This window comes from Schistocerca gregaria, chromosome 7 (genome assembly GCF_023897955.1).
Source record: "Schistocerca gregaria isolate iqSchGreg1 chromosome 7, iqSchGreg1.2, whole genome shotgun sequence".
NCBI lineage: Eukaryota > Metazoa > Arthropoda > Insecta > Orthoptera > Acrididae > Schistocerca > Schistocerca gregaria.
This window is the reverse complement of record NC_064926.1, coordinates 429831890-429857096: the sequence shown is the minus strand read 5'-3', so window position 1 is coordinate 429857096 and position 25207 is coordinate 429831890. Positions and strand designations below refer to the sequence as shown.

The 25207-nt window shown below is 41.2% G+C and overlaps 1 protein-coding gene across 1 annotated transcript in view; it reads left to right on the top strand.

Moving 5' to 3' along the window:
• LOC126281483 (zwei Ig domain protein zig-8-like) overlaps nt 1–25207 on the top strand; it is a 1171655-nt gene that overhangs the window by 883020 nt on the left and 263428 nt on the right. The window lies entirely within an intron of this gene.

Here is a 25207-nt window from a genome sequence, read left to right as displayed (position 1 = left end):
GTTTATTTGCCTAGGAGATGGCTGCCAATATCAAGGCAACCATAAAAACCAACGAAAATGTAACATCCTCCGAGGTGGAGCGTGGAATGTCAGGAATTTCAAAGTGGTAAGAGACTTAAACAATCTGAAAAGGGAAATGGAAAGGTTCAGTCTAGACCCAGTGGAGATCAGCCAAGGAAATAGGGGAAGAAAATAATGTCTTCTGGTCAGACGATGTTGTAAAGGAGTAGGATTCACTATAAATAAGAGGGTAGGGCAGAGAGAGAGTCGCTGTGAATAGTTCGGACTAGGGTAATTTCATCAGTACCGGTATCACACCAATCCCAACAGCACTAGTTCGCGAATACATACTGATGTCTTGAGCAGAATATGAAGGGATGGAGAAACGGTAATTCGGTATCAAGGGGGCTGATAATATAATACTCATGGGTGACTGAAATGTGGGAATAGGGGAAGAAATAAAAAACAGAGTTGCGGAAGAATATGGGTTTGGTACTACGAATGGCAGAAGATAAAATGCGTTCTGTAAGAAAAATAAGTAAATAATATCTGATACAAAGTTCAAATATCGCAAATATCGCAACAGGCACAGGAATGCAGCAGGCGGATTCAGTCTTGAAACGCAGAGATTTAGAAATCATATTTTAGACTTCTTGGCATACCTAAAGGCAGGTGTGGACTCGGGTGATTGTTTACTGATGATGGACGTCCGGAGAAGACAATGTGGGAAAAAAATGGTTCATATGGCTCTGAGCACTATGGGACTTAACATCTGTGGTCATCGGTCACCTAGAACTTAGAACTACTTAAACCTAACTAACCTAAGGAAATCACACACATCCATGCCCGAGGCAGGATTCGAACCTGCGACCGTAGCAGTCGTGCAGTTCCGGACTGAGCGCCTAGAACCGCGAGACCACCGCGGCCAGCAATGTGGAAAGAAGTGGGATGCTAAGATATTGTGGATTGGCCAGATGCGTTTGAGGCTGTCTACGGCTCAGTACTGCGATGATGAATATCACACTAGGCAGGCCATTTGAAGAACAGTTGACACGTTTAAAAACGACAGTCACTGAAATTTGACGGATAAAATACGGGGAAGGAAGGTATATGCGTAAAAATGTTGGGTGAAAGTAGAAATATTTCGACAGGCCAATTAGAAAAGGGCCAATAATATAGTAAAAGACCAAAATATAGCAGTGTGAGTCGGTTAGAAAGGAAATAACTATGAAAAGGAGGGAAACCAAAGCCAAAAAGTGCAAAGCTAAGCTTTAAGAAATCGAAAAACGTTGGTCGTCTGAGAAACTAATTCAGCATATGGAAGAAACAAAATAACCGTCGATGAAATTAAAAGAGAGGGCATCAACATTAACAGTGCAGTGGGAATACTGCAGCACTGTTATATGCAGAGGAGAGAGCAAATAGAGAGAGTAAAATGACGCTCTGTACAGTGGGTAGTTATGTATGATATTCTAAGAAAAGAAATATGAGTCGACTGGGAAGACATACGGGATGCAATATCATAGTCGGGGTTTAACAGAGATCTTGAAAACACGCGTTCAAGCAAGCCTGATACATAACATTCCATTGGAGTTCGTAAAATCGTTGGGGTAAGTGGCAACCAAACGGCTATTAATGTTAGTATGCAGAACATGTATATCACACAATCAGATTAATGATACGAAAAATATAAAGAAGAATGGAAAAGGATATCCAGGAGCTGCTTGGTCAGTTTGACTTTCGGAAGTGTAAGGACATTAGAGAGGTAGTTCTGACTTTGCGATTGTTATTGGAAGCAAGACTTAATAATGAAGGCACGATCAGTAGAAAGGCCTCTCTAGCAGAAGAGTCTGACATGTGAAATACAAAATAATTGAAATTCTGAAAGAAACTAGAAGTCAGCTATGGAGAAAGACCGGTAATATGCGGTATGTGTAAGATTCTTGAAGGTAGAGTAGTAATTTCAGTCCACGAACGATGTACTCGCAATATAAAAAGCGTGACATAGGCATGCAGCGTTTCACCCCTTGTTTTAATCTGTATATCTAAGAACCGACGACGGAGATAAGAATCAAGAGTGTAAATAAAACTGTAGGTGAAAGAATGTCAATAAGGAGATTCGCTCATGAATTGCTGTCCTCAATTATTTGTACATTGCCTGATGAATGAAAAGTGTAATGAGTACAAAATGTAGATTGTGAATAACCATTAGAAAGATCAAAGTAATTAGGTGTAAGTGAAACAAGATTAGCGATGAACTTAACTTGAAGGTTGGTCACCAACAAGCACACTAATTGAAAGAATTGTGCCAACGTGTAAGCAAAATAACACATGACGGACAAAGCAAGGAGTACATAAAAAGCAGACTAGAGCAGTAAAGAGGACATTCCACGCCAAATGAGGTATGTTAGTATGAACTATCGACCTTAATTTGAGGAAGAAATTTGTGAGAATGTACGTTTGAAGCACAGCTCTGTATGGTAATGAATCATGGACTGGGAAAACCGGGAAAGAAGAAAGTCACAATGTCTGAGACGTGGTGCTGAAGACTGATGTTGAAAAGTGGGGAGACTGACAGTATAAGTAATGGGAAGCTTCTGCGCAATATCACCCAAGGAAACAACATTTGAAGAACTTCCTTCGTGCAAGAGGGAATTGTAGAGTCAGACTGTAGGGGAATGGAGAAACTAGAACACATCCATCTATAAGAAAGGACCTAAGGTGCAAGTTCTGTTCTATGATGAGGAGTAAAAAAAAAAGAATCCCGACAGTCTTAGTTTATTAATCGTACATTCTAAAGATCGTATGAATGATTATTTTATCGAAATTAAGTGAAACTGAATTTACAAGATGCATGACATTGTTCGTGTTAACTTCATTCATTATTTTATTTTTTAGCCTTACTCCTTCACTTATGAAACTGCGTTCTAAAACTAGGTTTTTACAGGCTATCAATTTTTAAATGCAAATCCGTCAATGGCATGGAAAGAGTATCTAGGAGGAAAAATTTAAGTTTAGATTTAAAAATTATTTTAATACTTGTCAGACATTTTACATTGTTGGAATAATCACAAAATACTATTTGTGCTGCATCTTTTACTCCTTTTTGAGCAACTGACAGTTTTAATAACAAGTAATAAAGGTAATTTCTTGTTCTAGTGTTGTGTGTATGTGTATCATTAGTCTTTCCAAACTGTAATGGATTTTTTGTGGTAATTTCATTAATGAATATGGTGAATATGTGTGTTGTGATATCTAGACCCCTTAAGTGCAACCTACATAGCGACTGGTGGTGAACGCCACAGGTTATTCCTACTGCTCTTTGTCGTACAAACAGTACTTCATTTAGAAGTGATGAGAATATAATTCCATAAGAAGTTACTGGTGTAAATATATGAAGTGTGTCTGGAAGTTGGTTTGTTTATTTCCACAGTACTCATACGAAGAACAGAAGCAGCTGAAAGTAATTATTCGAGCAGCTTAGTGCTACGCATCTTCCACTTCAACTTTCTATCAATACGTACAGCCAAAAACTGGAGCGTACTGTACCATTTTCCAACTCCTATTCATGTGCTACGTAAGTTGTGGAAATGACTGTTGTACACAAATGGATGTGGTGTGTTTTCTCCGAATTGGTTGAAATGGCTCTGAGCACTATGGGACTTAACATCTGAGGTTGGTGACCCTTTGCTCACAGCTCCGGGCAGTGTTGGCTTCCATCACACCACCCAAGGGTGCAGCCTAGTGGCCTCGCTGTGTGGAGTCTGACGCGAGGATGCGATGGACGTCGAGCACGCCCCACATGTCCCCCGATCGGTCCACTGCTGTGGCCGTCCCGGGTATTACCTGCACTGAAGTTGACCTCTCACCCCTGATCAAGTGGGAGATCATTCCAAAGTCTGGCAGGTATTGAAAGACTTTCAGAGGGGCCGATCGTAGGGCTTTCCCGGTTGGTTTGACGGACAGGTTTCTGTTGCTGACTAAGTCTCTAAGCTGGATGCAGTCGCCGACCCTGTTCCAGAGAAAGCTTCTCGACTCGCAGGGTCTAGGCATTAACAGAGAGTGGGTTTGCCTGTAGTTGGGAGCGCCAACGTTAGGCGCGTAATGGGGCCCTTGAACATGGCTGCCAAGGAGGGGAAGGAAGCCGGTGTGCACTCCGTGTGCATTCCGAGGGGAGTCATTCCAGATGTGGAAAGGGTGCTTCTGGATGCCATGAAGGGAACAGGGTGCAGCCACCAGCAGATGGCAGATCATGTCCGTAACAATGACGTGTGTCGCTTTGGATCGGAGGAGATTCTCTCTGGTTTTTGGCGGCTAGCATAAATGGTAAGGACTGCCAGTCTTGCTTGCGAGATTAAGGCAGAGCTCACCAGATGCAGCATCGTTGATAGAACCTAATGTTGTCCATTAGTAAAGAGTCGAGTGGAGGGTCTAAATCGCAGGCTCAGACGCTTCTGTTACTGTGTAGGCTGCAGATTCGTTGACGTGCGTCATCGGGTGGTGGGCTTCTGGGTTCTGCTTAATAGGTCAGGAGTCCACTACACACAGGAAGCGGTTACACGGGTAGCAGGGGCTATGTAAAAGGGACTGGGCGGTTCTTTAGGTAGAGGGTCTCAGGAAACTATAGAAAGAGCGTCCGTCTAAAATGGGGCAGGTAAAACACAGTAAGGTATTTGTAGTAACGATTGATATTGTAGTTAATTGTCGAAGCTGTGTCGGGAAAGAACCATAGCTCCAAGTCCTAATACAAAGCAGTGAAGCCGGAAATAAGTTCAGATGAAACTTTTTCAACCGACCTGTCGGTATTAGAAAGGATAGATTAAATACAGTTTGTGGAGGAGTATTTATTGCAGTCAGAAGTTTACCTTGTAGTGAAATTGAAGTAGATAGTTCCTGCGAAATAGTACGGGAAGAGGTTATACTTCACAATCGGACTAAACTATTAATTGGATCGTTTTACCGACCCTCCGATTCGGAAGATATAGTTGCTGAACAGTTCAAAGAAAACTTAAGTCTCATTTGAAACAGGTAATCCGAAATTGTACTGGATGCTTTCTCAGAAAATTATTTTGAACAATTAGTACATGAACCCCATCGGAGCATAAATTCTTGCGAGAGCATACTTGAACTCTTAGCAGCAAATAATCCTTGACAAATAGGGAGTATCATAACGAATACAGGGATTAGCGAGCACAAGACAGATGCTGCTAGGCTGAATACTGCAACACCCACAATCATAAAATAGAAACGCAAAGTACAAATTTTTAAAGAATCTTACGAAAATGCTCTCAACGCCTTTTAAGACACCTCCGATCTGAATATATAAACGTAGAGAAGATGTGGAATTCGTTCAAAGAGATAGTATCGACAGCAACTGATATTATATATATATATATATATATATATATATATATATATATATATATATATATATATATATGTCATATCGCTGGTCATACATAAATCACACCAGTGGCAAGACGCAAACACTACCTTCACTGCGCGATTACAACGGTGAAACCACTGATGACTGTTACTAAAGCAGAATTATTAAACACGGTTTTTCGAAACTCGTTCACCAAACAAGTAAATATCCCTGAATTCCAATCGAGAACAGCTGCCAAAATGAGAAACATAGTATATATCGTAGGTGTAGCAAAGCTACTTAAATCATTAAATAAAGGTAACGCCTCCGGTCCAGATTGTATACCAGTTAGATTCCTTTTAGAGTATGCTGACACAATAGCTCCATATTTAGCAATTATATACAACCGCTCGCTCACAGAAATATCCGTATCTAAAGACTGGAAAGTTGCTCAAGACAGACCAATACCCAAAACGGGAAAGTGGAGTAATCCGCTGAATAACAGACCTATATCACTAACGTCGATTTGCAGTACGGTTTTGGAGCATATATTGTGTCCGAAATTTGTGAATTACCTCGAAGGAAACGATTTATTGACACAGTCAGCATGGATTCAGTAAACACTTTTTTTTTTTAAAAAAAAGCAGCTTTTTATACTCCTGAAGTAAAGAGTGCTATCCCCAAGGGATGTCAAATTGATTCCATATTTTCACATTTCCAGAAGGTTTTCGACACCGTTCCTTGCAAGCGTCTTCTAACCAAACTGTGTGCCTATGGAATATCACCTCGGTTGTGAAATTGAATTCGTGATTTCCTGTCAGAAAGGCCACAGTTCCTAGTAATAGACGGAAGGTCAGCGAGTAAAACAGAAGTCATACCTGGCGTTCCAATAAGAAGTGTTACAGGCCATCAATTGTTCCTGAAGTATATTAACGACTTAGGAGACAATCTGAGTAGTTGTTTTAGATTGTTTGCAGATGATGAGGTCATTTAACGTTTCGTAAAGTCATCAGATGACCAAAACGAATTGCAAAATGATTTATATAAGATATCTGTATGGTGCGAAAAGTGAAATTGGCCCAGAATAAAGAAAGGTGTGAAGTCATTCACATGAGTACTAAAATAAATCGGCTAAAATTCGATTACGCGATAAGTCACACAAATCTTAAAGCTGTAAGTAATATCTTAGCCATTACAATTACAGATAACTTAAATTGAAACGATCACATAGATAATGTTGTGGGTATAGCATATCAAAGCCTGCGATTCATTAGAAGAACACTTGGAAGGGGCAATAGGACTACTAAAGAGACTGCTTACACCAAGCTTGTCCGGCCTATTCTGGAATATTGCTGTGTGGTGCGGGATCCGCATCAGGTGGGACCGACGGATGACATCGAAAAAGTTCAAAGAATGGCCGCTCGTTTTATGTTATCGCGAAATAGGAGAGATAGTGCTAAAGACATGATATGTGAATTTGAGTGGCTATCATTAAAACAAAGACTTTTTCGTTGCGAAGGGATCATCTCATGAAGTTTTAATCACCAATTTTCTCCTCCGATTGCGAAAACATACTGTTGGCACCCACCTACATAGCGAGAAGTGATTATCACAATAAAATGACAGCTTGAATGTGGTTCATTGAACCCCCTGCCAGGTACTTTAATGTGAAAAGCAGAGTAATCACGAGGGGAAAATTAATGTTCTTGCTTCTGTTGAAGTTGATCGGTACGTTAGCTCCTGCACAATCGCACGAGGACATTTCATGAGTCACACAAGTGTCCTATGCATTCTCCATCGACACAGGTTCAATTCCTATCACATCTTTATCCATCAAGAGCTGCATGGAAATGATTATGAGAATCATGCCAACATCTATACGAGGCATTAAGGCAGGATACTCCAAATGTACCAATTATCTTGTTTAGTGATTAAGCCACATGCACCGATCATGACCAGGTAAACCACCAACATATGCACTATTAATATGTTGACAATCCCCGTTGGTTTCGTCAGGTGAATCGTCAGTGTCAAATATTCAAATGTGTATGAATTCCTAAGGGACCAAACTGCTGAGGTCATCGATCCCTAGACTTACACACTACTTAAACTAACTTAAACTAACTTGTGATAAGACCAACACACACACCAACAACACAAACACACACACACACACACACACACACACACACACACACACACACACACACACACACACGTCCGAGTGAGGACTCGAACCTTCGGCGTCGTCAGTGTCCATGGAGTGTAAACGTGTGGTGTGGGATAGTGAACCATCAGTTCATAAGCCCGTTTTTCATAGACGGGACACTGAACTTGCAGAAATACTGCAGCCTCCTAAAAAACTATCTCCCACGGATGCTAGAAGACGTTCCGCTTTAGACCTGTGGTATCAACATGATGGTTGTCCAGTCCTTAGTGCACAAAGTACTACATCGTGTCTTCACGAATTGTTTCCAAATCGTCGGGCAGGACGCAAGGACCTGTGTCTTGGCCGGCACGTGACCCGGATTTGATGTCTGAAGACTCTTTTGTGTGGGGAAAGCTGAAAGACTGTCTCCAACCAACTGCACCTAATGTTTTGCAACGACGTATTATTGCAGCCTTCTCGAACAACTCTCCCGAAATGCTAGCAGGTGTGCGGCAGTTGTTGCATACCAGACTGGAAGCGTGCATTGCCTCTGCCTGTGGTCATTTTGAACACATACTGTGATGGGCAATTGTCTCATTGCTGTTCAGAACCCACATAACTAGCGTATGCTCTTGTGTTGTTGTTTAGTGTGCTACCACTGGTAATGTAGAAGTGTCGGTGTGGGACCTTTTCAACACAGGATTTCTCGTAAATAACTCACACTAGAATCCATTGACAAACACCACATACATTCTAATTTACCGTGCTTTCAGACTTAACTTCAGTAGGCATTGTTACATTTAAAAAAGTGAATGTTTGCACAAAAACATACTTCCAAAGTACTTTTACAATCTTGACTGGCTAACAATACGAGTCCCTTAGAAGCAGTCCATTCTGTAAAAACTCCACGTCAGTAGTCCTTTCCATCTCCGCAATATTAGCGGTGAAAGTTTTAGTTGATTCACCCAGTGTTTTCTATTTTATGATACATGTGTACGAATTGTGCAACGAGATACAGTGCCCGCTATGGCTGACTTCAGAATACCGCGCCATTGTGGCAAGTCCTACACGGGTCAGACAGAACGCAGACAGATCTGTGAAAGGAACGTTGAATATGAATGCCACAAACGGCTTTAGCAGCCCATTATGTCAGACATAGCCGAGCCCTGTATCTCCATAAGACATTCCATGGATTACAACGCCACGGAAATTTTGGCCCGACGAGATCCTTGTGGGATTCAAATATTAAGGAATCGGTGGAAATACGTTTGCCGAAAGACACTAGTCGTGATGGCGGCTTTCAACTGAATATGGCATAGGACACGGTGATTTCTTAAATATCTTTATTAATAAATAATTTCATGATTATTGTCCATTCTACGACAGTTAGTTCTATTAACGTGACATCTAGATTTAACTCGCGAGCTCAGATTCCGTCAGAGAGAGCGCATGTAGTGCCACAACTACTCACGTGCCTCCTCGCTTTGGATGGAGGAATGTTCGAAGATGGCGCAGAACATGATAGAAGTCACTCTCGTAGCCGTTGTCTTTGCCTATGCCTATGCGTCTCCGCGCCAATTTTTCGCATAAAGTTGCGGCGTGAAGCAGCAGTCTATAGCGGGAAAAAAAGTCACCTGAAGATGGCTGAATGGTAGTTAAACGAAATGCCGTGATAAGAAGTCGAAGTCATCCGGCTGCAACACCGAAACATCATGGGGCATCCTCGCAGTTAGGTAAATGGACAGGATATCAGATCAGTACTCGCATCGAACGTCATAGACTGGATATATTCTGTCTTCCCATAAAGCTTTTACCCTCTAAAGCGCCCTTTAGTACCATGGAAGTTATCCCCTCATATCTTAACAAATGGTTCAAATGGCTCTAAGCACTATGGGACTTAATATCTGAAGTCATCAGTCCCCTAGGCTTGGAACTACTTAAACCTAACTAACCTAAGGACACCACACACAGCAATGCCCGAGGTAGGATTCGAATCGGCGACCGTAGCAGCAGGTATCTTAGAAAATCTATCATTAAATTTTCCTTGAAGGGACATCTACGTTGCTCTTATGATCAACGAGTTCTAGATCGATTTCGGCCTTCACATCTGTACCATATTGAAGCTGATTTGTTAATTTACAGATGTGCCATAAAAACTTCTACAATGGTGAGCCAAAACATTATGATCCCAAAACATTATGACCACCTGAGTAATAGCCCATCCTAATAAAACTCAATCAAATTAGGACTAATAATTAGAAACCCTATTGAAAGAATAAATATTAATACAATACTAATAAAACGATTTATATTTTTTTCACACGACATATAATCCTGTATGGTAAATTACCAAAGAAGAAATATATATAACGAGAGAGACAAAAATGAGACATTCAATCCAAAATTGTCCGTATTTGGAATGAAATACACCACTCAGCCCGCGTATCAGGGATCAGACAGTTTGTAGATTGATTTGTCGAAGTTTGTGGCGTTAGATGTCTACACAAAAGTCATTTAATTCGCTTAAATAACGGGCCGCTAATGTGCCTACACGGTGAAGGTGCTCAGTAGCGACCAAGACGGCTTTCGTAGTATTTACATCAGACGAATTCGATGGCCGAGACATCAACTTGAGTTCAGTATAATGCTGTTCATACCACTGTATTACGGTAATTGATCCGAGACACGGATAATTACCGCTGAAAGATGACATCGCCTTCGGGGAAGACGTCAAACATGCAGGGATGCGGGTGGTTGGAAGCTATCATCGTGTCTTCGATTACAGCCACAGATCACATGCAAGCCCAGGAGAATGTCTCCGATAGCATTATACTGCTCTCGCCAGACTGCGTCCTTGGCGTGCTACACGTTTCGAGTAGCCATTCAACTCGGTGTTTGTGGAGACGACCCTACACCTAGTGTAGCAAAAATGTGATTCATCCCAAGAGCCGATATTGATCGACGGCCGAATCCCGATGGTCCCGCGCCCATTGCAGTCGTAACTGACGTTGTCGTGGGGTCAACGTGTGAACACGTAGGGGTGATCTGTTGCAGAACCCTATGGTCCACAATTTACAATGGAGGGGGTGTTCCGAAACATTCGTGGGAGCACCAGCATTGCGCTCTTTTGGCACTGACACCACAGACCACTATCTACGCTACTTTGCAGCGCAGACAAGCTTCCGTATTCCACGTTCTGTGACGAGGAATGGGCGTCCTACCATTTAGCTGCTGGTGGTAGTTTCACTGTCCGTCCAGCTCTTTCCGTAGATGCTCACGATAGTAGCACGAGGACATTACACCAGTTTCGCCGTTCTCGAGATAGTAGTTCAGAGACGTTGCGAAATAATAATCTGCCCTTTGCCTACTTAAAGGATTTCCCCATTTTCAACCGTATCTTCGCTAGTGTGACCCCTGTCCATGTCTGCACAACACCACCTAGACTACAGACCTGCACACACACTTGTGACGTCACATACTTATGGCCGGATCTGTATCGGAACGCTCCTGTTAAGCACTCTGCAGCCATACTAACTTTTTGAGTTTTAGAGCTGAGACCGCATAGAGATTCTCGTGCTTTCCTCTCCTACATGTCCTTCTAATGAAAGCATGGAAATTTGTATTATTGCGTAAAGTAACTGAACAAAACTGCCCTATGTTATTTCAAGATGTAAAATTATTTTGCAAATTGCCTTAAATACGCTTTTCTAGGCTTGAATACAAACTATAATTTTAAATCCTGTCTTATACCTCAGGAGCTACGCTTTCTTGCAGTAAAAAATCGGCAATATGCGACACAAAGCAGGCGTTTTCGGTTTTAAATAAAGCAGCTGGAGCTCCTACTGAATTTAAGAATTTGTTTCCCTGGTCATTTTCGTAAATTTTCCTCTCCACTTCAAAATTTGCTGATCTCACACGAAACTCAAATCAATCGACGAAATGGAGCACTTAATGACAGTGTTTAATAAATAAAAAAACCTAAAAAATATTTTATTTCCCTGTTTCTCCAGAAATTTAGATCCTTAAACATGAAAAGATTGTTTCTCCTAAATCCTTGACTGAAATTCGTGTCACAGAGTGCTGTTAATTTAATCATTATGCACTTACTTCGAAATTCTGCTTTCTATACTGCATCTGTCGAACACTGAAGTCATTAAACCAATTTTCTAAGGTAGTTTACTCGAAATTATTTCCGAATAGCTAGCTGTATATGTAAAACTGAACAAAATCATTCTATAGCTCCTCCAAAGAAAAGTACTGGAAACTCAATAATCTGGTAGGAATGATAATGAATACTAAACATTTTCGAGTCACACTAATTAATATAACTATTCTGTGTGACAATAGTTGCAAGTATGAGAGACTTTTCACAGCCAGCTTCGTATTAACCTCGCAGCAATGGCCCAGAATTAAGAAACAAATTATACTGCTACATGATACGTAACTGCTTTTAAGAACAATTGGCAAATGTGGTGTAACGGAAACAAATAACACGCTACAAGTTTTTTGTCATTTACTTACCCTTGAACGATGCGTAGACACAAATTCCTGTCTGTGAATAGCTGCAGTCCAGTGATTTCTCAAATTCACACATTTGGGAAATCGAAACTTGTGCGCTTTCATGCCTTATTGGCATTTATAATTTTCCTGGCAAAAGGGAACGCAGCACTTGTATCCCATACTTCTAAGAACTTAGGCGAATACTGTATGAAATATATGTCACTTTCACGTGCCACACGTTTTCAAAACAAAATACACGCCAACAGGGCTGCCGACTGAAGATAGGACGTCACGTGCCAATATGGCCGCTGTGCGTAGGACTTATATCTAGAAGGCTAGAAGGCTTTCGTCTGCGCCGTTTACCCCGCAACGTGCCCACAGCACCACCAGGCGGCTTCTGACGTCACGCTGGGCAGTGGCCATAATGTTTTGGCTGATCAGTGTATAAGGGGTGATCATAAGTTCCCATTTAAGGTCGATACTGTAGCGTATATGCAACCCAGCGTGATTCCGATGCCAGTATGAAAGCTCCGACAGGTAGGCAGTGGTTAGTGTTCCCTTCGAACAGAAACGTTTTGATCGACCCTTGCATATGAGGCTTAGTTTCCATGTTCAGCACTAATACGTCCGACATTGTAGGTGTTCCGATATGGAACTTGTTACCTCATCGCACGTTGCGTATGTCCCTTATATCAGCGCTTTGATGGTATGGAGCAGCAGTAATTAGCCTCATTGATTCCATGACCCTGAAGCCCGAAGGGATTAGGCTAAAATGTTGCTTTTCGTAGTACGTACACTGTTCACTCTGTTAATGTGCGTCACACACATCCCTTTGCTGTTAACAAAGCTGTACGCATTTTAAACATGAACTAAATTCAAATTTACGCTAAATCAGAATTAAATTACTTCAAGGAAAATTGTATTTCACACCATGAACTACTCGTGTCACTGGTGAAGAGTAACTGGTAGTGGAGCTTTTCTAATTTATTTAATTACGTGGTAGTCGTTGTTAGTAATTTACAGTACTTGGAGTTTCTTTTTCTTCTCCACTTTTGTTACACGACTGCACCCTGCGACAAGCGAGATTGCGCTGTAATTAAAACACAGGAGCCCTACTCGTGAATAAATGGTTTCAGTTTTCATTCTGGGAATCAAGATTTAATTTTTCCTTGGTCTACATAAAGCGTCTCAGACGAGCGAGGGAGCAATTTCTGTGGAAATTCGAGCACTCTAGGTGTTACGTAATGAACAATAAAACAAGCATTACCTAAATGATCAGTAAATTAAATGTATACGTCAACATGATTAGAAGTAGCACTTTGTAATTCCTGTTAAAAAGTACCTGCATGTTTCTCACAGAAGAATCGTATCACATTCGTTAGATAAAATAAATTACAAGTTAATAAAAGGATAACTGGATGTTCACACGATCTTAGTCGGTCTTGGAATAAAAATCTTGAGAGATTCGATATTTCTTGTTACAACTGAAACAAAACTAAAGATTAGAATATCCCACTACTGACAGTTAAAATCAAGGTAGAAGATGATTTTTTATAATAAAAAACACATAAATGGTGCGAATGGGAAAAGGAAGGCGAGAATAAGATCTAGACTCCTTTAACTGTCCACTACGTCGTTACTGAGAAGGGATTTGGAGAATCCAAGGTAATCTCATTCAGAATGCTCTGACAGGTCGTCGAAACCTTTGAAACAAACATTGAATATTTATGTACAGAACGCGGTCAGAAAACAACTGTTTGTGGGCGTTGTTCACTTTATATACAATCTAGAAATGGTAAACGAGAGAGGAATAGACGGTTGATATGTACTTCATTTAAATCGACCTTGTTTCGTTGCGACTGATTAATTTATAGCACTGTCATTGATGGACCATTGGTTAAGTACAGGACAATGTTGGGAACGACTATAATAATAGACAGCGTTGTCTGTTTATTTCGGAGGAGAAACACCGATCGGCAGAAAAGTAGCTACGACCATAAACGAATAATACAGTCCACCTATGATGTGCATGGATCTTTTCAAGAGTATCCATATAAAATACGTTATCTAATAAAATTTTAAAACTATATAATCTCTGCATTTTAGTACATGACTCATTTCGAAGTTAAACGTCCTTTACAATGATTACAGTTAGCGTCTCTACCTAAGGTTTTCTTCAGTTTCTACTGTCTTCAAACAGTCGGGTAGACCGTTCGCCGCGTGGAAGTTTTTCAATGGTACTCCACTTCGGCGACTTGCGCGTCGATGGAGATGGAATGATGGTGATTCGGACAACGCAACACCCAGTCCCTGGGCGGAGAAAGTCTCCGACCCAGCCGGGAATCGAACCCGGGCCCTAGGATTGACAATCTGTTCAAAAATGGTTCAAACGGCTCTGAGCACTATGCGACTTAACATCTCTGGTCATCAGTCCCCTAGAACTGAGAACTACTTAAATCTAAGTAACCTAAGGACATCACACAACACCCAGTCATCACGAGGCAGAGAAAATCCCTGCCCCGCCGCGAATCGAACCCGGGCGCGGGAAGAGAGAACGCTACCGCACGACCACGAGCTGCGGAAAGTTACAGAAACCTTCAGAGAAGTTAAAAGCAAGGGTGGTAAGGTTAATAGTGCAATAGAATTTCGGCAACTAACTGCAGAGAAGAGAGCGGATAGGAGAAAAGAGTACATTGGATGCTTCTTTGAGGGCAAGGACTTGCCTGACGACGTGATAGAAGAAGAAACAGAAGATAGGGAAGAGATAAGGGATCCAGCATTAGACTAAGAATTTAAGAGAGTTATAGGAGACTTAAAATAAAATGAATCCGAAGGGATGCATAAAATTCCCTATGCTGTATCTAAAATCACTGACGGAAGCGACAACCATGTGACTATTCAAGTCGGTCTGTAAAATCTATAAGAATATGCGAAAAACATCATCCGCAGAATTTCGAAGACAGCAAGAGCAGTGAAGTGTGAGAACTATCGGAGAGTCAGCTTAACAACTCATGCATCCAATTGCTTACAAGAATAATACACAAAAATAGTGAAGGTGTGACATAAAGTCATGTAGGAGGCTAGCGACTACTCTACTAAACAGGATTAAAAAATGGTTCAAATGGCTCTGAGCACTATGGGACTTAACATCTATGGTCATCAGTCCCCTAGAACTTACAACTAATTAAACCTAAGTAACCTAAGGACATCACACAACACCCAGTCATCACGAGGCAGAGAAAATCCCTGCCCCGCCGCGAATCGAACCCGGGCGCGGGAAGAGAGAACGCTACCGCACGACCACGAGCTGCGGACCAAACATGATTAAATCTGTAGTTAAGTTGGCTAGGTCGCAAGAACAGTCATGCTATTGACTTTATTGACGTATTTCGAATTATTTTTATATTCGGAAATTCAAGTGCAAAGGTAACACAAGGACGAGAGCGTTACCAGTTGTGCACGTAAACTGAGGTAACAGAGTAATATAAAAACGAATTGAAAAGAAAACTGGCTATCCGTTAGGTGACCATCGGTTTTGCTTTACAAAAGGTAAATGTGCCAGAGGGTCAGTCATTATTTTGCACTGCATAATGGAAGCATGGCTAAATATAAATCATGACATATTCATAAAATTTGTTGACGTGGGCAAAGTGTTCAACAACATGAAATGGTGAAAGGTGTCCGAAATTTTGGAAAATGAAGAGTACTCTGTAGGGGAAGACGGGAAATGCACAAAGAACCAACAGGGAACAATAAGAGTGGAAGACCAAGAACGAAGTGCTCAGATCAAAACGGGTGTAATACAGGGATGCAGTCTTTCTCCCGTATGTTCAGTATATACGTCGAAGAAGTAATGACGGAAATAAAAGGAAGGTTTAAGAGTGGGATTACAAATCAGGGCGATGGAATATCAACGGCACGATTCGCTGATAACTTTGCCATTCTCAGTCAAAGTGAGGAAGTACTCAGTATCTTCTGAATGTAGTTGGGTTGGGTTGTTTGGGGAAGGAGGCCAGACAGCGAGGTCATCCGCCTTACCGGGTTAGGGATGGATGGGGAAGAAAGTCGACCGTGCCCTTTCAGAGGAACCATCCCGGCATTTGCCTGGAGTGATTGAGGGAAATCGCGGAAAACCTAAATCAGGATGGTCGGACGCGGGATTGAACCGATGGCCTCCCGAATGCGAGTCCAGTGTCTAACGACTGCGCCACCTCGCTCGGTATCTGAATGTAGTGAACTGGCTATTGAGAACAGCATCTGGATTGAGAGAATGCCGAAGAAACGCGAAAGTGATGAGAACTAGCAGAATGAACTATCACGAAGCAGAAGAGGTTATTGAATTCTGGTACGTTAGAAACAAAATAATAGGGCATAAAAAACACACTTGCACAGTCGAAAAGGGAATTTCTTGGGAAGAGTAGTCTACAGATCTCAAACACAGTCCTCAATTAGAGGAAAAAATTTCTGGGCACGTACGTTTGGAGCACAGCATTTTATGTTAGTGAAACGTAGACAGTGGGAAGACCAGAATGGAAAAACATTGAAGCGTTTGAGACGTAGAGCTGCAGAGGAATGTTGAAATTTACGTGAAGGTATAACGTAGGGACTAAGGATGTTCTTCACAGAATCTGTGAAGAAATTATGATTTGGGAAGCACCGACAAGACGCCCAGACAAGATGACAGGACACATATTAAGGGATCAACGGATGTCCAGCATGGTACAAGAAGGAACTGTAGAGGGTAAAAATTGAAGAGAAAGCCAGAGCTTGAAATACATACAACAAATAACTGAGCACATAGCGTCCAAGTGCCACTCTAAGATGGAGTGATTTGCACGTGAGGGGAACCGTGGTGGACAGTATCAAACAAGTGAGAAGACTGATGAAAGACAGAAAAAGAACCTCTATTGGTTGTATGTATAGGATGTTTCACAGATCATGTTATACAGTTACACGCTTCTAGAGGATGTAGAGGAGAAATTAATAGATCAAGTTTTACATGGGAACTCATGTCCGCAATCGTCATTCAACGACGCTACACAGCGTCAAAGTTACAGACCCTGACGCCTTTAAATGTATGTATATTCGGGGAGATTTTGTGATGACTTTGCAAACTTTGTAGGATGATGAGAGAAGGAAAATTGTATCAATTTGAGGTAAGGGTCTCCGTACCGGAATCGTACAGTGGAAAGTTATAATCAAAAACCGTTCTGAAACCTCTGGCATTGGAATACATGTACTGGTACTGTTGTTACTCAGGTTGTAGGGTAGACAACTTTCAGAGGTGGTTATACGGACCAAAACAAGAAAGAATATGTCGTAGAAATGAGCTCTGAAGTGCATGTGCACTTGTAGAGGGGACGTGTTTCACAGTGCCCTCTACAACCTCTAAAAGTGTGTAACATGAATTGAGAAACACCCTGTATATCTCTCACCCAGGAACCGAAATTAGGAGAACACAGCACTAGCGCACTATAATTCCTATAATCCCTAAATTACTGACATTTTGCCACTTCCAGCCCTCCCGCTCCTAGAGTAGGAGAGCGGGATAGAGCATATAACAAGTACGAATACACTCTTGATTGTTTCTTCCCTGCTATCTTGTACCCCCCCCCCCCCCCTCAGTAACGAAATGGCAATTTTGTTTGTAAAACATTTGATCCCTCGAAGCTTATGTTGGCTATGGTAACAAACTAGATCTCGTCACAACTGAAAATCCGTTCTTTCACGTTGGGAAATACACACACAAAATATTATCGGAATGGGACGTAAATTGGTTGATGAATGTAGTGCCCATGTAAAGGCAAACAAAGGGTTACAATTTAATGAAAATTGGACATTTATTCGGTGTGTCATTGACTGATGGAGTTCACGGATGTCCTCCTGAATGATATTGTGCCAAATTCTGTCCAACTGGCGCATTACATTGTCAAAATCCCGAGAGGGTTCTACAGCGTTGCCCACGATGATCCAAACGTTCTCATTTGGGGAGCGATCTGGTGATTGTGCTGGGCGAGGTATTTTCATTTTTTAAAATCTTTTTAACTGGCTTTCGGGCCGTACGAATTCAGCCATCTCAATAGAGAAAAGAACGTAAGAAAGACACAACACCCAAATCTCCGACCCGGCCGAGAATGAAATCGGGGCCCCTTCGATTAGTAACCCGCCACGTTGACCGCACAGCTACCGAGGCACACTAAGGTAGGGTTTAACGTAACGTAAAAGATTTTGCTTTTCATTTGGAAATTATACTGCAAATTACTCAGTTACATCTGCTTCTGCACAGGGGCGCTTTCAAATGAAACGGTAAACAGCCTCGAAAAATGGTGTAAGAGTGGCATTCTTCTAAAAACGTTTAGAAGACTATCTTTGAAATTCTTTCAAGACCACAATGAACTCTTCAAACCTAGAGTTTTGTTTAACGTCTGTGCACCTAGAAAACTTCACTGTAATTCTCAGAATTTGACCCTCCTACAATTCGATTTTCGTTTTAAATTCATCCCTATCAGATCAGAAATAAGCTGTTTTACAGTTTACGATGCTGTACTGTGGAGTGTACAGTAAAGTCCAATTGAAATGCAAAGTCTGCAGTCCAATCCAGATGCTCTAACTTTCGTAGATTCACTCGTTTTTCCTATATAAATAAACGATAGCGGGTTTTGAAGCGAAAATTCGTTCCTGGCCAGCGCCATGACTTAACCAACCTGCAATACTGTATTTGTTCAACATCTACGAAAACAATTGCAACTTACAGTGGGTGCGACTTTAGAAATTTTACTATTCGTACCATCAGTTTCTTCACTTGCTCCACGGCAGCAAATTTAGCACAAAGTGCAGAGCAATATAGCTCGTCTACCGAGCCTAGCAATTTTTTGTTGTTTCGTTGTCAACCAAATATTAAAATTTTATTCTGCATAGTATTGGACTTCCGATTAGTAGACTATCTTCAGTTCCTGTCGCTTATGCGACTGCATAATACGCAACTACGCGTTGAAACGTCTTATCCACCTCTTCTATCATTCTCAGTCAGTTTTAAAGCCCTCTCGCGACAGATGGCTGGAATGCTTCTCCCTTTTCCACGAATCCCTCTCCTGTTGCAACCGTTTCATCTCAGAGTAGCACTTCTTCTTAAGTTCTTGCCACCTGCAGGTCCCTCTAATACCATGGAAAGATATTTCCTGATGTCTTATATGCCTATCATCCATTCCATTCTTATTCTCAGGGTTTTCCGTATACTCATTTCCTCGTCAGTTCTGCAGAGAACCTAATCATTCCTCACCTTATCAGTCCACCAAATTTTAAACATTATTCTGAAGCACCATATCTCAAACTCTTCGATCCTCTTATATTCCAGTCCCCCCTCCCCCCGCCTCACAGTGCGCGTTTTACTACCATACACTACTGTGCCCAAACGTACATTCTCAGATATATTTTCCTCAAATTTAGGCCTTTGTTTGATACTAGTAGAATTCTCTTGTGATTCCTTAAGATTTTCCGGCGTACTGAATATTGTATGAGGTTTTGTGAGTGCAACCGGATCGCGTTGACTTCTTGCCGATTGTTGTGGCTAGAAGTCATCACAATCCAGCTGCAATCACGAAACGTCATAGAAGAATTCTCTTGACTCAGAATTTTTCTGGTACTGCTCTGCTTTTTATGTCCTCCTTTTCCCGTCCATCATGGTTTATTTTGCTGCCTAGACAGCAGAATTCATTGACTTCGTACACTTCGTGATTCGCAAGTATGATACTAAGTTTCTCGCTCTTCTCATTTCTGGTACTTCTCATTGCTTTAGTCTTCTTCGGTTTACTTTCAGTCCATCATAGGTATCAACAGACTGTCATTCCATTCAGCAGATCCAATAATGCTTCTTCACTTTCACTGGCGAGAGCAATGTCATCAGTGAATATTGTCCTTGATATCCTGTCACTCCGTATTTTAATTCCATTCTTGAACCTTCCTTTTATTTCCGTCACTACTCCTTAGTCTACAGATTGAACAGTAGGGGCGAAAGACTGCATCTCTATATTATACCCTTTTTAATCCTAGCACTACGTACTAGGTCATAAAGCCTCTTTGTTCCGTCTTGGTCCTTGAAAGTCGTGTATATTACCCGCCTTTCCCTTCGGCTTATCCCTATTTTTCTCAGTATTTCGAACATCTTGCACCATCTGACATTGGTGAAAGCAGTTTACAGATCGACAAATCCTATTAATGTATCTTGATTTTCTTCAGTTTGGCTTCCATTATCAACCACAAAGCCAAATCTTCCTCTGCTTTGTTTATCTGCCCCAAATCCCAACTGATTGTCATGTAAGAGATACTCGATTTTTTTGCTTATTCTTCTATATATTAGTCTTGTCAGTTTCTTGGATGCATGAGTTGTTAAGCTGGTTGTGCGATAGATCTCCAACTTATAGTCTTGTTGTATTCGATATTTTGTGTTTCCGAAAATCAGGTGGTATACCACCTGTCTCAAACATTCTACACACCAGCTTTCATGGTATGGGGTCAATTCACCAAATGAGTTTAGAAATTCCAATGGAATGTTATAGATCCTTTCTGATATATTTGATTTTAAGTCTTCCAAAGCTGTTCTAGATTCTGGATTTAATACTGGGTCCCCTTTTGTTTTCCCTGTTGACACCTATTTCTTCCTCCATCAAGTGTCAAACTAGTTCGCCTTCTTATGGAGGCTTTCATTGTGCTCTTATGTACTTTTTCCACCTATCCGCTGTCTCCTCTGCATTTACATTGGCATTACCGTTGCACTCTTAATGTCATCGTTCTTGCTTTTAATTTCACCGAAGATTGTTTTAACTTTCCTACATGCTGAGTCAATCCTTCTGACAATAATTTTTTATATCGATATGTTCACATGTTTCATGCAGCAATTTCACTTTAGCTTCGCTGCACTTCCTATTTATTTCGTTCCTAAGTGACTTGTATTACTGAATTTCCCTGAACATTTTTGTATTTCCTTGTTTCGTAGACCAACTTTAGTGTTTCTTCTGTTACTCGCGGCTTCCTCGCAGCTACCTTTTTTCTTCCAACTGATTTGCTGCCCTTTTTAGAGGTGTCCACTCCTCTTTAAGTGTACTGCCTACTGCCATATTCAGTATCATAGTAACAATAGCGTCAGAGAATTTGAAGCGCATCGCTTCGTTACCTAGTACTACCGTATCCCACTTCTTTGCCTACTGATTCTTCCCGACTAGTCTGTTAGCCTCAGTCTACCCTTGGTCATTATCAAAATAATGATCTGAGTCCATCTCTGCTCCTCAGAACGAATTACAGTATAGTACCAGATATCGGAATCTCTGCCTGAACATCATGTAATCCAGAAGAAAATTTCCTAGATCTCCTGGCCTCTTGTGATGCTTGGAGAGAGTATTCGGTATTAAGAGCTGAAATTTATATTGGAACTCAATTAGTTTTTCCACTCTCATTCCTACTGCCAAAACTGTATTCTCCGGCAAATCTCTGTTCTATTCCTTTCCCTATAACCGAATTCCAATCCCTCGTGGGTTTCTCTTCATCTTCTGCATATATACCTGAAATGTTGTTTTCATTGTTAGTTCCTTGCCGATTCTGGTGAGAAAAACCCTATCACTGAAATTTTTACAGTAACTTACTCTCTGCCCTACCTTCCCATTCATAACGAATCTTGCTTCTGTTATAAAGGTTACTGCTGCTTCTGATGTTACTCTATAGTCCTCTGCTAGGAATCCTTTTCTTTTTTCCAGTTTAGTACTCTTACCTCACTGTGTCTAGATTCTGCCTTAGCGTTTCTGTCTCCAGATTTTCTAGTTTCCCTAGCACGTTCGAACATCTGAAATTGTAGGTTACCAATTGTAGAAGATTATCCTTTTGTTGGTTTTGAATATTCCTCTGATGGTCTCCACTCTGGCAGTTCCCATCCACAGATCGTAACAGAAGACTAATTCGGAATCTTTTTCCTTTGGAGATAACATCAGGACTCTCTTTCAGTTGAAGACCACATGTCCTGTGAATACACATTATATGTCTTTAATACAGTGATTTCCATTCCCTTCTGCATCGTCGTGCCGCCGATCATTGATGATTCTTTTGCCTTTTTGGAACAGTTTCCGACCCCAAGAGGAAAAGAGTGCCCTGAACCTCTCTCCGCTGCTCCGCCGTTTTCGGCAGTACCGTTGGCAGAAGGAGGGTGACTTCTCGTGCTAGAAGTCAGCAGGCACAATTTGCCATGATTTTTATTCAAAATTAAAGTTGTGACTTGTTTCAAACCCGGGACACAGGACGTTTTGATTACTTGTCAAATACGCTACGTTTCGTGTCCTTCAGACCACCAACAAACAGCGAACGCTAAAAAGCGCCAACACCACGGTTCTCAAACTGCAGGCAATTTCTTCGGCCGGAAAAAGCCACAACGCAATACTAGATGCAATGTCGAACTATAGCGTTACTTCCGGGAAGATTCGGCTGAATTTCGGCCTGCACCAGGCCCACACACTCAGCTGGCGTACAGTTTGGCACTCCGTGGCCGGACCAGATATAAAGAAAATGTAATCTTGTTTCACGGACAAGCGTATCAGGCATAGAAGAATCAGTCTCTTCGAAGAGCGGCAATGACATTTTCGGGATAAATAATTGGTAATGGTTTCCAACGGAAATTCTTTGTTGCTTTCTGGTGCGAAGATGGTATCGATGTTTACATTAACATAACTGTGTTAGTGTTTACATTTTTAAGATTGACATTCTACTGGGAACGGGTATTTTATAATAACTTCCAGTTCCTATGACGTGCGATAACGGCTTTATTAATTTCCTGCGCCTTCTATGTTTTCTTATTTTAGTCGATACAGAAGCAGGATATTTCAAAGAAAAATGCACCTTGCGGAACTTCGGCGAGGGATGGATCGTTGTGTTATGTAAGTATTTCAATTTCGTTGATGTGTCGTTTCTAATATCGCGCATTAAGAAGTTCTTGCTACGCTGCCTATAATGTACAAAACTTTTCAAAGAAAAATTTCCCTTACGCAATGTTATCGCCTTCATAGGGTTTTCAATTTTTGTGATTTTAAATTTAAATAAGAAGGGAAAATGTTGGAGAAGGAAGGAACCATCACATTGCCAGAAAGAAAAGAAAACATAAAGTTATGAGAATTAGAGGAATGTATTTAACTTAATACGTTTTTGCCGCGTAAAATACTTCTGGGGGAGTGTATTTCATTACTGATTCGATATTCGCCTTAGGCTATGATGTCGTTGGAAAGCAATGAACTTGACGACTTGAAACAGTGTTATTGTTAATTGTCGATTGCAAAGTATTAGTTTGTAGACGAATAATTGTTGCTTTGGGAATTCGCTAAAATCATAGAATGTTGTTTTGATTTATGAATGTAAAAGTTCGAATGCAATAGTGTGCCTATGGCGTGCTTTCAACAACTAAAATAAAGAAGTAAATAATAAGTTTTAGAACATTCCTCGTGGAGTAACAGCGATCTGCCTAGAAGTACTTTAAAAATTGATTAAATAAGTCTCTTCCAGAACAAAACATTTATTTGCAATGCTTACCAGCTTCGATCACAATGTAACCATCTCTTCCGACCACCTAGAACATCATGGTAGGCAGTGGCGGTGAACGAAACAGTAGTTACGAATACACGAATATCAACAGCGTGGTCTACCATCATGACATAAGTGGTCTGAAGATGGTCAGTTCTGACCGAGGTGAGAATTGTAAGTAAACGTTCTGCTGTGGTCTAAAAAACTAAACTCGGTCCGAACAGGCCATGAATGGCCAACGGTACCGCCGGCCGCCGTATCATCCTCAGCCCACAGGCTTCACTGGATGCGGATGTGGAGGGGCATGTGGTCAGTGCACCGCTCTCCCGGCTGTATCTCAGTGTACGAGCCCGGTGCGTTTACTTCTCAGTCAAGTAGCTCCTCAGTTTGCCTCTCAAGCGCTGAGTTTTATTGCGGTCTGGACTGTTTTTGCTCCATATTTGAAGTCGTATACGACTTAAAAAGGTTGTTATTTCACAATAAAGTTTATCGTACAATAGATGGTACAATCTACTAGACCGAGCGGAGCGGCGCAGTGGATAGCACACTGAGCTCGCATTCGGGAGGACGACGGTTCAAATCCATGTCTGACCATCCTGGTTTAGTTTTTTCCATGATTTCCCTAAATCGTTTGAGGCAAAGGCCGGGATTGTTACTTTTCAAGGGCACGGTGGACTTCCTTCCCCATTCTTCGTGAATCCGATGGGACCAATGATGACCTCGCTGTTTGGTTCCTTCCCCCAAATCAACCTATCAACCAATCATTCCCATCTATAGGGCAGCCAAGATGTCAATCTACCAGTAGCGAGTCTCGAGCACGAATAAGTTAGAATCCGTTCTCTTATTTTTTAATAAAAAGAAATATTAATTTTTACGGATGAGAATTATGATATCGAAATGAGGTTCATACCTTGAGATACGACCTTATCTCTAATATGGACAGAAGACAGTGAGCTGGAGCTCTCATGCTCACAGCAGTGACAGAAACAAAGTGCCTCTCAAGGTCACTCGTGACGTCACACTGCCAGAGTGCGCAGCCACTACTCAGTAGTAGCGTTAATGATGACACGAAGTGCCCGGTAGATATTTTTTTAGGAATCAAGGTAAAATCATTTATTACAATAAAAACAAATTATACATCTTGTTATAAATCATGCATGGTAATATATAGTAATATCACCATTTACAACACTTCCATTAATACCACTCTGCTTAACCCAAATATAAATTCCATCATCTGAAACAAGTCGTCTTCTTCCTCTTGTCCTTATCCACATAGGTGCAGTAGTTTCAATGTAGTTAGTACTCTCCATAGTATCAACAATTTCACGAACGTTCCAGGTCCTGTATGCAATAACATCACGAGGATGGAAAGACTCCAAACCAGACAAGTTAGCAGACGTAGAGCGAACAATGGCACATGTAAACCATCCTCCACCACTCTTTGTTACATATGTTTGAAAATATTTGCAATGCCAAATTTTCCACTTTTTGAGCAATGGTACAGTTAAATCGAGTCGTTATTTTTGAAAATCTGACTGTGATTTACAGTTACGTAACAAATGGTTCAAATGGCTCTGAGCACCATGGGACTTAACGTCTGAGGTTACCAGTCCCCTAGATCTGATAACTACTTAAACTTA